Here is a 10,421-nt window from a genome sequence, read left to right as displayed (position 1 = left end):
TTATTTTCTATTGATTGCAATGTAGGAGTGTCTGTCCTGTCTTATTTTTTTTATTATTATTATTATTATTATTATTATATATACAAAGATATATACAAAGATTGTTTCCTGTCGTTAGCATGACATTGTGTGACACAGTGTGATGTCATTGATTCAGTAGATTGTGTGCAGACCGGGACTGCAGTACAGTTTCACTGACATGAATAACTTGTGTGGTAGAAGCTCTAGAAGGAGCACAGCTGTGGGAGGGAGGTGGATTTGCTTTGTATCACATGGTTTGGAGCAAGGTTCATTGTATGTATCGTCAATAATAATTATAATAATAATAATGCAATGCTTAACTTTTTTATTTCAAGAGGAAAGACTGCAGAACAGAAGTGAATATTGAAGCCATGTGTTCATTTTCTTGCAAAATAGAAAATTGAAGGACAGTTGAAGAGGAGGAAAATGACTACACAGAGACAGATAAGCAATGTGTATATTTCTCATTTAGTATTTGTCGTTTTATTGACTCCAAAAAATCCGGCTGCTAAGGGTTTTGCATTGGACATATTCACCTCTACTCCACCCCTTCCTGTGATCTGTACCATGCAGATTTTTGTTGATTCAATACATCATGAATAGAGTGTGGCTACAGTATGAAGTACTGACCCAAGGACCACATCTACTACCATTCATAACAAGAACATGTGCAGTAGCGCACTGCTGCAGTTCTATGTTATTGCTATGAAAGGTTGAGGTGGTGCAATCATATGAATCTTGAGTGGGAGGGATCCTGTTTGCATCATTTAATTTGATCTAGGCCAGTAGAGTATATAACTCTCAGTACAGGTTACATATGGCATCAGTATTAGTGATTTAAAGAACAGAAAAACAGGAGTGGAGAACAAAACCAAGTAATGTTGAAGTTACTACTTTTTACTATTTACTTGGTCAGTCTGTACTGTCTACTCCCCACACAGCTGCTAAGGGTTTCCATTTGAGATACATTCACCTTCTACTCTGCACTACTGTGCTACCCTCTATTCAGAGATGAGTTCAAGTCATGTTTACCACTCTAAATCGCTCTGCAGTCATTGATTCAGCACATCATGGGTAGAGCATGGCTATAGATACAGCAAGCTTTATTTTACCCTAATATTGCATTAAAAAATAGAATATCACTCAGTTTCCTACAGATTTACTGATGCTGATAATGCAGAATCTCACCCTCCCATCATAATACACCAGAGGAAGAAATAATCCTTGCTATATATGTACATTGTGTGACATATTGCCTCCATGACCATTGATGGCAAATACATATTCTGTATAGAGCAGCTGTGTTATGATGTAGTTGCTATTGATCATCATTGAGATATAATCACAAGAATCTTATGCAAAGGGAAACTGTCATTAGCATAGTGGGATTTCAGCCCCCAAACTTCTGTAATATTAATGCAATGTCTTACTTTTATTGCAGTGAACACCGAAGAGACGGATCTACTACAACACTGCACAGGACAAGAGTATACACTACAAGCAGCAAAATGATCATGCAGTTGACAATATGTTGTTCTGGTAATGTGCACAATTATTATGTATGGGCTCCACACCACAGTGCTGGACATATTTTGTTAACTTCAACACTACCCCTACCATGGAGATGTCTTCCTGTGATTGGTGTTACTGATTCAGTACATCATATGCACAGTGTGGCTATTATATGATGGATTGATTTAATGAACCCACCAAACACTGATGACATCTGTATCATCTTCTGTAAAGTGCATCTACAGCAGGATATTATCAGCATTTGGGGTGATATAATCAGAGGCATCTATGTGCTTTTGTGCTGGGTAAAGTCCTCCAGCTGAACCGCCCCCCGCCCCCCACCCCCCTACACCTCCTGCCACACAGGCAAACTTACTTACACACACAGCACACTTACTTATGCACACTGACACTTGGCATACCTACACACACACACCCCACAGCCACTGGCATGCATGCAGAGTCCTGGGCATGCAGGATGGGCATGCAGAGTACAGAATATCTCCACCTTGCTCTGGCCCGTACTCTTGGCCTACCCCCAGCATCTGTCACCCACAACCTCTGTTCCCTCCCTGTAAATTGCTGCACTAACACACCTTGGTCAGCGCTGCAACCGATCACAGCACCGGATCATGTCACTGTGATAGGAAGCAGTGCTAATTGACCGGTCAATCAATGCCACGTGGCAACATACGCACCAAAAAAGATTTCCATGCCCCCTGACAGGCTACTCCCTGGGCAGTGACCCTGCTCATCTTCCACCTCTGATCACAATATTCTCTCTTGGAGAGTGTAGCAAATTGGAGTTGGGGGAATTTCACCTCTGCAGTACATGTAGAGTCCTGTATGCAGAGTACAGAAAGTCTCCACCTTAGTCTGGCCCGTACTCTTGGCCTACCCACAGCATCTGTCACCCACAAATAATACATACACTAATACTCCCCACAATACACACTTTAATACCTCCTCAATAATAATCTCCCCAATAATATTATAGTCTTAAACACAATATACACAATACCCCCTAACACAAGATACCCAATCTAACACTCTCCTCTGCACCTCAACATAATATACACACTATAATACCCTACACACAATATAATACTCCCACACACACACAATATACACACTATCCTCCTACCGCCATAAAACACAACCAATAATACACACACACTTTGTGGATGTTGGGACCAGCTCCTTGCATGCACCAGTGAAAGAGAGAGGCCTGCCATCCGTGCCTCCCTCCGTTTCCCATCTTCTCCCTGTCTCTCTCCCTCCCTTTCTTTGCATCTCCCTGCATCTTTGCGTATACCCAGTCAGTGACGGCTCCGGTCACGTGATGCCTTAATATGGGCTTATCCATATATCTGTTGCAGAGATGGAGAGAGACCTGGAGATTTTACATTTCCTTATAATTAATATTGGTACTTAGTACGGGCACTTATTGTTTTATCAGTACTGGGTACCTGACCGTACTGGCCTACGCGTGAGAAGGCAATATTGGCATCACACAGTTACTGTTGAATATGTCATTCAATCCATTTTGAAAATAGTAATGCAATGTGGTTTTGTTTTGTTTGCTTTTTGCAGTAATGAAGAATGAAAAAGTTATATTAAAATTAAATTGGAGGGGAACTGGATTCAGCATTTCTTCATGAACTCTGCACTTGTGAGCATTGACCTTCTTGAGTGCCCTGACAGGTACACGCAACTTTAAGACTATAATCTTCATCAACTGCTGTGCAAGCTTTCGTGCTATACCTCCCCCTCCGGTTTTGATTTATACATTTGCTCTCTCAATTCATGTCCTCTAATATCTGGAGGCTCTCTCCTAGCATTTCTCTCTACCACAGCACGTCATCCCAATGTAACCTCTCTCTTGTTCTTTCTGTTTACTGTTTCCTCACTCCTCTGTAAAACTTTTCTAATTTCTCTAACTTCCACACTCCTGCTTTTATCCACATGTTCTATACACTTTCCTTCCCCTACCTTTGCATGTGTCTACACAAAGCACCATTTGTACAGACCTCTATTGCAGCTATTTCTGCACTGCTCAATGAAATGCACTCCTGCACATCCTATTCTCTTCCACCTTCCCTCATTCTCTACGCCCCCCTCTCAAAGCCCCCTCTCTCTATGTCTCCTCTCTCTACGCCTATCTGTCTCATTCTCTTGACGCCCTTCTCTCTCTACATATCCCTATCTCTGTCTCTCTCTACACCTATCTCTGTGTCTCCTTCTATGCTCGCTGATGTTGGGGGATATCTCTTATAATCTTGGACCGGCTCATATACACATCAGGCCTCCCTACTAAGAGTGTTAACCTATCTAATGTAATCCACATTCCTTTCCTTACTTTTCTCTTCCCTTCTCCTGTGCCCTCTGGAATGTCCACTCTTACTAACAAAGCTCTAGTTGTACATAACCTCTTCTGCTCTCATCAGTCACAATCAGTCATTCCCCTCACCGCATCTTACCTGTCCCACTGATTTGCCTCTGCTTAATTAAACTCTCCTCTGACATCTACTCTAACCTCTCTTCTCTCTTCTCTCTCTTTCTTTCTGCTTAAACTAACAATCTTATTAACTCTTACAATGCTATCCTCCTATCTATATGCCCCCTATAGGCTCTGACACACTCATCCCTCTAACCCACACCTTTGGCTAAATTCCCAAACACACTCATCACACTTCCACTCGCTGTTCTTAATACCTACGGAGGAAATCTCACACTTTGTTTGATTTTTCTACAGTAAAAATGTCTCCTGTCCTGTTTAAAGCTGCTCTCTAGGGCTAAATACACTACTTTTTTCCACACTCATCAACACTCAAATTTAATTTACGCTGTTTTTTTTCTCTGTATTTGACTCCCTCCACTGACCTTCTCCTCCCACTTGCCATCCTTCCTTCACTTCTCCTCAAGCATTTGACTACTTCAGAGGCAAGGTGGATGCCACCCAAAAGGAGATTCCTTCTGTCCCTTCCCCCTTCTCTCCTTCTACCCAAATCTCCTTCTGCACTTGACTCCTTTTCTTCTCTTACAGAGCTGGAAGCTAATCATCTTCTATTCTCCCTCTACCACATGCCCTCTAGATCGTATCCCCTCACACCTTACTGCATCTCTTAGTCCCCACTCTCACCCACATCTTCAATTTCTCCCTATTCTCTGGATTTTTGCCCTCTTACTTTAAGCCTGTAGCGGTCACCCTTTTGTCAGAAACAAACTACACCCTATGTGCCTTACTAACTACCGCTCTGTATCCCTCATGCTGTTTGCCTTCTAATTGCTAGTGTCAACATTCTTAAATCACATGCCCTCCTGGATCCTTTACAACCTGCCTTTCGTACAGCACGTTCTACAGACTGTGCTTAAAGCTAATTCCCAAGGTTTTTCCCTACTAATCCTACTTGATCTATCGGCTGCGTTTGATGCTCTCAATCACTCTCCTCCTTCATATTCTAAACTCTCTCTTGGTATCAGTAACAAAGTTCTATCCTGGTTTTCATCATAACTTTCCTGTCACACATTCTCCATCTCTGTTGCTAACATGTCTTCGTCTTCTATTGATCTGTCTGTGGGTATACATCAGGGCTCTGTTCTGAGATCTCTCTTTCTCTCTACATACTATCATTTGGTGACTTCATCAATGCTTTTGGCCTTAGATATAATCTCTATGCGGATGATACACACACAAATCTATCCACCCCTGTTCTCACTCCTGCAATCCAGTCCCTACTCTTGGGTTGTCTCCTGGCTATATGCTCATGGATGGCACTCCACTGCCTTAAACTTAATGTCTAACACTGGGCTCATATTATCCCCTTTCTCCATCACAGTAAACAGTACTACCATCTATCTTGTCATCAAACATGTTGCATAGGAGTAACATTTGGCTCTTCAATTCCATCTCCATTCACATGCACGGCTATGGGTAAAATGTGTTGCCTCTTTCTCTGTAATATTGCCAAGATCTTCCCTTTCCCCTCTCAACCTACTGCTAAAACTCCAATGTATACTGTTATCCTATAGGTTATTTTAACATACTACTAACAGGCCTCCATGCTTCACAACTTTCTCCTATGCAAAACTCTGCTGCTTGAATTATCTCACTTTCTCCCACAACAGTCTCTGCTCATCTCCTTAAATCCCTGTCCTGGCATCCCATCAAGTTTTTGTATCACCTACAAAGTTCTCCTCCTTACCTTTTTGTTAAGGCTCTCCATTAATCTGCTCCTTCTTGCATATCATCTTTGATCTCTCGTTATGCCCTTGCTTGTCTCTTGCACTATAACCATAACTGTCTCCTGTAAACTTCTTTCACCTCTACTGTTCTCTCACTTGCCTGAAACCATTTTCCATCACTGCACCGTACATGTGAAACGTCCTCACACTCAGTATATGCCAACATAACCTCTTCCACCCACATGTAAGACCAATCTTAAAATTCACGACTTAAATCAAGCATTTAAAAAACTTTGACTCGTGGCTACTGTCCCACACCCACAGTCACTGCTAACAACTATTGTTCCCAAGATGTGCTTTCTACTAATTGTACCCACCATTAAGGACAAGCATTGTCATCTACTGCACTTCTTCCCCCAACTGCTGCCTCTCTTTAAGTCTTCTAACATTTCTATTAGATTGTAAAGTTCCCAGGGCAAGGATTTACTTTCCTATAATCTGTTTTTATTTGTCGCACTTATTTTTTAATTATTTTTCCCCTCTCCCCTAATGATATACATATAGGTTTTCCTGTCATTTGCATGACAGAGTTATTATGGTTAACTATTGCATCATGTAGACTGCCTTTTCAGTGTGATGTAATTGATTCAGTACTTTGTGTGCAGACTGTGACTGCAGTACAGTGTCACGAACATTAATGACTTGTGTGGTAGAAGCTCTAGAAGGAACACAGCTATGGGAGGGAGGTGGATTTACTTTGGATCACATGGTTTGGCGCAAGGTTCATTGTATGTATGATCATAACCATGCAATGCTTAACTTTTATTTCAGGAGGGAAGAACAGTGAATATTGAAGCCATGTGTTTCTTTTCTGTCAGAAGAGAAATTTTGAAAGACAGTTGAAGAGGAGGAAAATGACTACACAGAGACAGATAAGCAATGTGTATATTTCTCATTTAGTATTTGTCGTTTTGTTGACTCCACACAATCCAGCTGCTAAGGGTTTCGCATTGGACATATTCCCCTCTACTCTACCCTTCCTGTGATCTGTACCATGCAGGTTTTTGTTGATTCAATACATCATGAGTAGAGTGTGGCTGCTGTATGAAGTATTGACCCAAGGACCACATCTACTACCATTCATAACAAGAACATGTGCAGTAGCGCACTGCTGTAGTTCTATGTGTTTTATTAAAGGTTGAAGTGGTGCAATCATATGAATCTGGAGTGGGATGAATCCTGTTTGCATCATATGGTTTCATCTAGGCCAGTAGAGTATATCTCTCAGTACAGGTTACACATGGCATCAGTAGTAGTGATTTAAAGAACAGAAAAAACAAGAGAAACTTCAATGTTGATAACAAAGCCAAGTAATGTTGAAGATACTCCTTTAACTATTTATTTGATCAGTCTGTACTGTCTACTCCCCACACAGCTACTAAGTCTTCCATTTGAGATACATTCACCTCCTACTCTGCACTGCTGTTCTGTCCTCTATTCAGAGATGAGTTCCAGTCATGTTTACCACTCTGAATCACTCTGCAGTCATTGATTCAGCACATCATGGGTAGAGCATGGCTACAGATACAGTAAGCTTTATTTTACCGGCTGATCATCCATAATATTGCATTAAAACATAGAATATTACTCAGTTTCCAAAAGATTCAGTGATGCTAATAATGCAGAATCTTACAACACATCCCATCATAATGCACCAGAGGAAGAAATAATCCTTGCTACACTACCGACACGTTTTATTGAAGCACGGCTAGCACCGCAAGCCGGGGGATGCCCCGGCGTGCTAGCCGCACTCCCTCAGCGTGCCGCGCATCACCTATGCACGGTCACGCGTCATCGGGTGCCTGCGCCCCCTGCACGCGCGTCCAGGGCTCCCCGAGGGAGCACTGGTGTCCCGCGATGTGGGGGACAGCGGCAGGGGGTTCCGGGGGACCCGACGGACCCGGCAGCGGAAGGGAGAAAGCCCCGATCGGAGGGCGCTCCGCTGCTTCGGCGTGCGCCCGGCACCCTCCGGCGCGCGCCAGGTTACTGCTGCGGCCAAGAACGGGCAAATGCTCGAATAAACTCGGCCGCAGCAGTATATCTGTACATTGTGTGACGTTTGGCCTCCATGACCATTGATAGCAAATACATATTTTGTATTGAGCGGCTGTGTTATGATGTAGTTGTTATTGATCATCATTGAGATATAATCACAAGAATCTTATGCAAAGGGAAAATGTCTGCAGCATAGTGGGATTTCAGCTCCCAAACTTCTGTAATATTAATGCAATGTCTTACTTTTATTGCAGTGAACACTGAAGAGACGGATCTACGACAACACTGCACAGGACAAGAGCAAACACTACAAGCAGCAAAATGATCTTGCAGTTGCAAGTATGTTCTGTAATGTGCACAATTATTATTTATGGGCTACACACCACAGTGCTGGACATATTCTGTTAACTTCTACCCCTACCATGGAGATGTCTTCCTGTGATTGATTCAGTACATCATATGCACAGTGTGGCTATGATATGATGGATGGATTTAATGAACCCACCACCCACTGACATCTGCATCATCTTCTGTAAAGTGCAGCAGGATATTATCAGCATTTGGGGTGGTATAATCTGGGGCATCTATGTGCTTTTGTGCCTGGATAAGTTCCTCCAGCTGAACCACCCCCCTATACCTGCCACACAGGCATACTTACAGAGCCCACTTACTTATGCACACTGACACTTGGAATACACACACACACACACACACAGACACTGTCATGCATGCAGTGTCCTGTATGCAGAGTACAGAAAGTCTCCACCTTACTCTGGCCCGTACTCATGGCCTATCCCCAGCATCTGTCATCCACAACCTCTGTTCCCTCCCTGTAAAGTGCTGCACTAACACACCTGGGTCAGCGCTGCAGCTGATCACAGTGCCGGATCATGATGTCAATGGGATAGGCAGCAGAGCTGATTGACAAGTCAATCAATGCAGCTCCGCAATATATGCACCAAAAGAGATTTCTGTACCCCCTGTCAGGCTACTCCCTGGGCAGCGACCCTTCTCACCCCTCTCATTCCACCTCTGATCACAATAATCTCTCTTGGAGTGTGTAGCAAATTGGAGTTGGGGGAATCTCACCTCTGTAGTGCATGGTCACAATCTGGGCACTGTACCCAAATATTGGGCAATGTGGCACGTCTTACAGTAGAGAATAGAATAAGTAACTATATTCTTTACTTGTGTATTAAGGAACTTATTTGCAATAAAAATTCAGTCCACCTGGGACCAAGACTTTCTGGTTTTCTGAACAAAGTGGAATTGTTTTCCTATAATTTTATATTCTCTGAAATGTAACATCACAATAAAGTACTCCTATTTTTTTCCTTTGTGCTTTTTTATGGACTATTCCTTTATGTATTTCACTTAATGGGACTAATTACCTTACGATTAGATTTCACTTGTATTTTCTTGGGTTACTCTTTGGAATTTCTCTCTGTGTTCATTTATACTATCTTATTTAGAGCAGTCTTTGCCATTGGACCCCATTTCTTGCCAGAGAGATCTGTAACACAGAGTATTGAAGAGAGTACAGAACAGTGGTGAAGTAGATTTTTATGCTTCTAGGCAGCCTCCCTTCTCACCATGTATTCTGCCCCCGACGGTCTCTTGCACTGCTCCCTCCTACACCCACTCTCCTCACTCTTCCCTCCCCTCCCCGCTATCACTCAATGACCCCCTCTCATTCAATCCTGCTCCCTTACTCCCCCCTCACTCATTCTTCCTTCTGCACACACAATCCTCCCGAATATCACTCCCAAACAACACACACACTAATTCTCCCCACAATACACACTATAATACCTCCTTGTGACGATAGCTTCCACAGGCTTATTAATATTACACAAAAATAATTGGGTTTGAACTGAACGAGGCTTAAGATATAATAAATTGTATTTATTCCTTAGAATATAGGTGAACACAACAGATAATACAGTAACGAACAAGAAGTACACTTACTTAAGGGTTGGGGAATGAGAAGTATGATGTAGCATTTCTTTCAGCAGTGAGGAAATCATTCAGGTGATATCAGGTAACCATATCAGCAAACGAAGACAAAGGATATATGGGTGGACAGCAGTTTATAAACCATTCTCCTTCTATTCTTAACCTTAAGCACAGGGGATTGGTTTACAATTTCCTCCAGCCACTCACTAACGTGGGAAAGCATTCTGACCCATGCCCCCCTGCTAGTTGGCACATGCGCAGTAGAACTCTGGGGGTCTCATTTCTGAAGCCCCACATTTACGTCAGGAATGCCAGACAGTCTACCATTTGGAGTTCTGGCAGGAAAACCTTTGTTGAAAGGTGTTAACTGGAACACTTAAGACCTGCCCTGGTTTGGGCTTCGGATAAACAGTGAGGGTGATAAAACTCTTTGAACAGCACTTAAATCCTAGACATAGCGGCGTCCCCAGGGCCATCTGCTACCTTATGGCCCAAAAGAATCTCTTCTGGGTCTTTGTCCATACCTTAAGATACACTATTAAGCATAAAACATAAACGTATTAAAATATCCGGTTCCGTTAGGTTTAGCAGGTCCAAACTTCCCAGTTCGCATTGCCAGAACTGGGACACCATATGGTCCAAAAAGCGACTTGCTACGACCTAAGAAACCGGAGTTACACCAATGCACATTA

At 42.7% G+C, this 10,421-nt stretch overlaps 1 long non-coding RNA gene across 1 annotated transcript; it reads left to right on the top strand.

Annotated features, from left to right (window-relative positions):
• The first annotated feature begins 1,159 nt into the window (after positions 1-1,159).
• LOC142485376 (uncharacterized) lies at positions 1,160-6,653 on the top strand. The gene is made up of 3 exons (XR_012798407.1): positions 1,160-1,560; positions 3,127-3,237; positions 6,550-6,653. It is a non-coding gene; the product is annotated as an uncharacterized LOC142485376 (long non-coding RNA).
• The last annotated feature ends 3,768 nt before the right edge of the window (positions 6,654-10,421 follow it).

Source organism: Ascaphus truei, unplaced genomic scaffold (assembly GCF_040206685.1).
Source record: "Ascaphus truei isolate aAscTru1 unplaced genomic scaffold, aAscTru1.hap1 HAP1_SCAFFOLD_573, whole genome shotgun sequence".
NCBI lineage: Eukaryota > Metazoa > Chordata > Amphibia > Anura > Ascaphidae > Ascaphus > Ascaphus truei.
The sequence above is the reverse complement of the archived record's forward strand: the minus strand, read 5'-3'. Positions and strand labels throughout refer to the sequence as shown.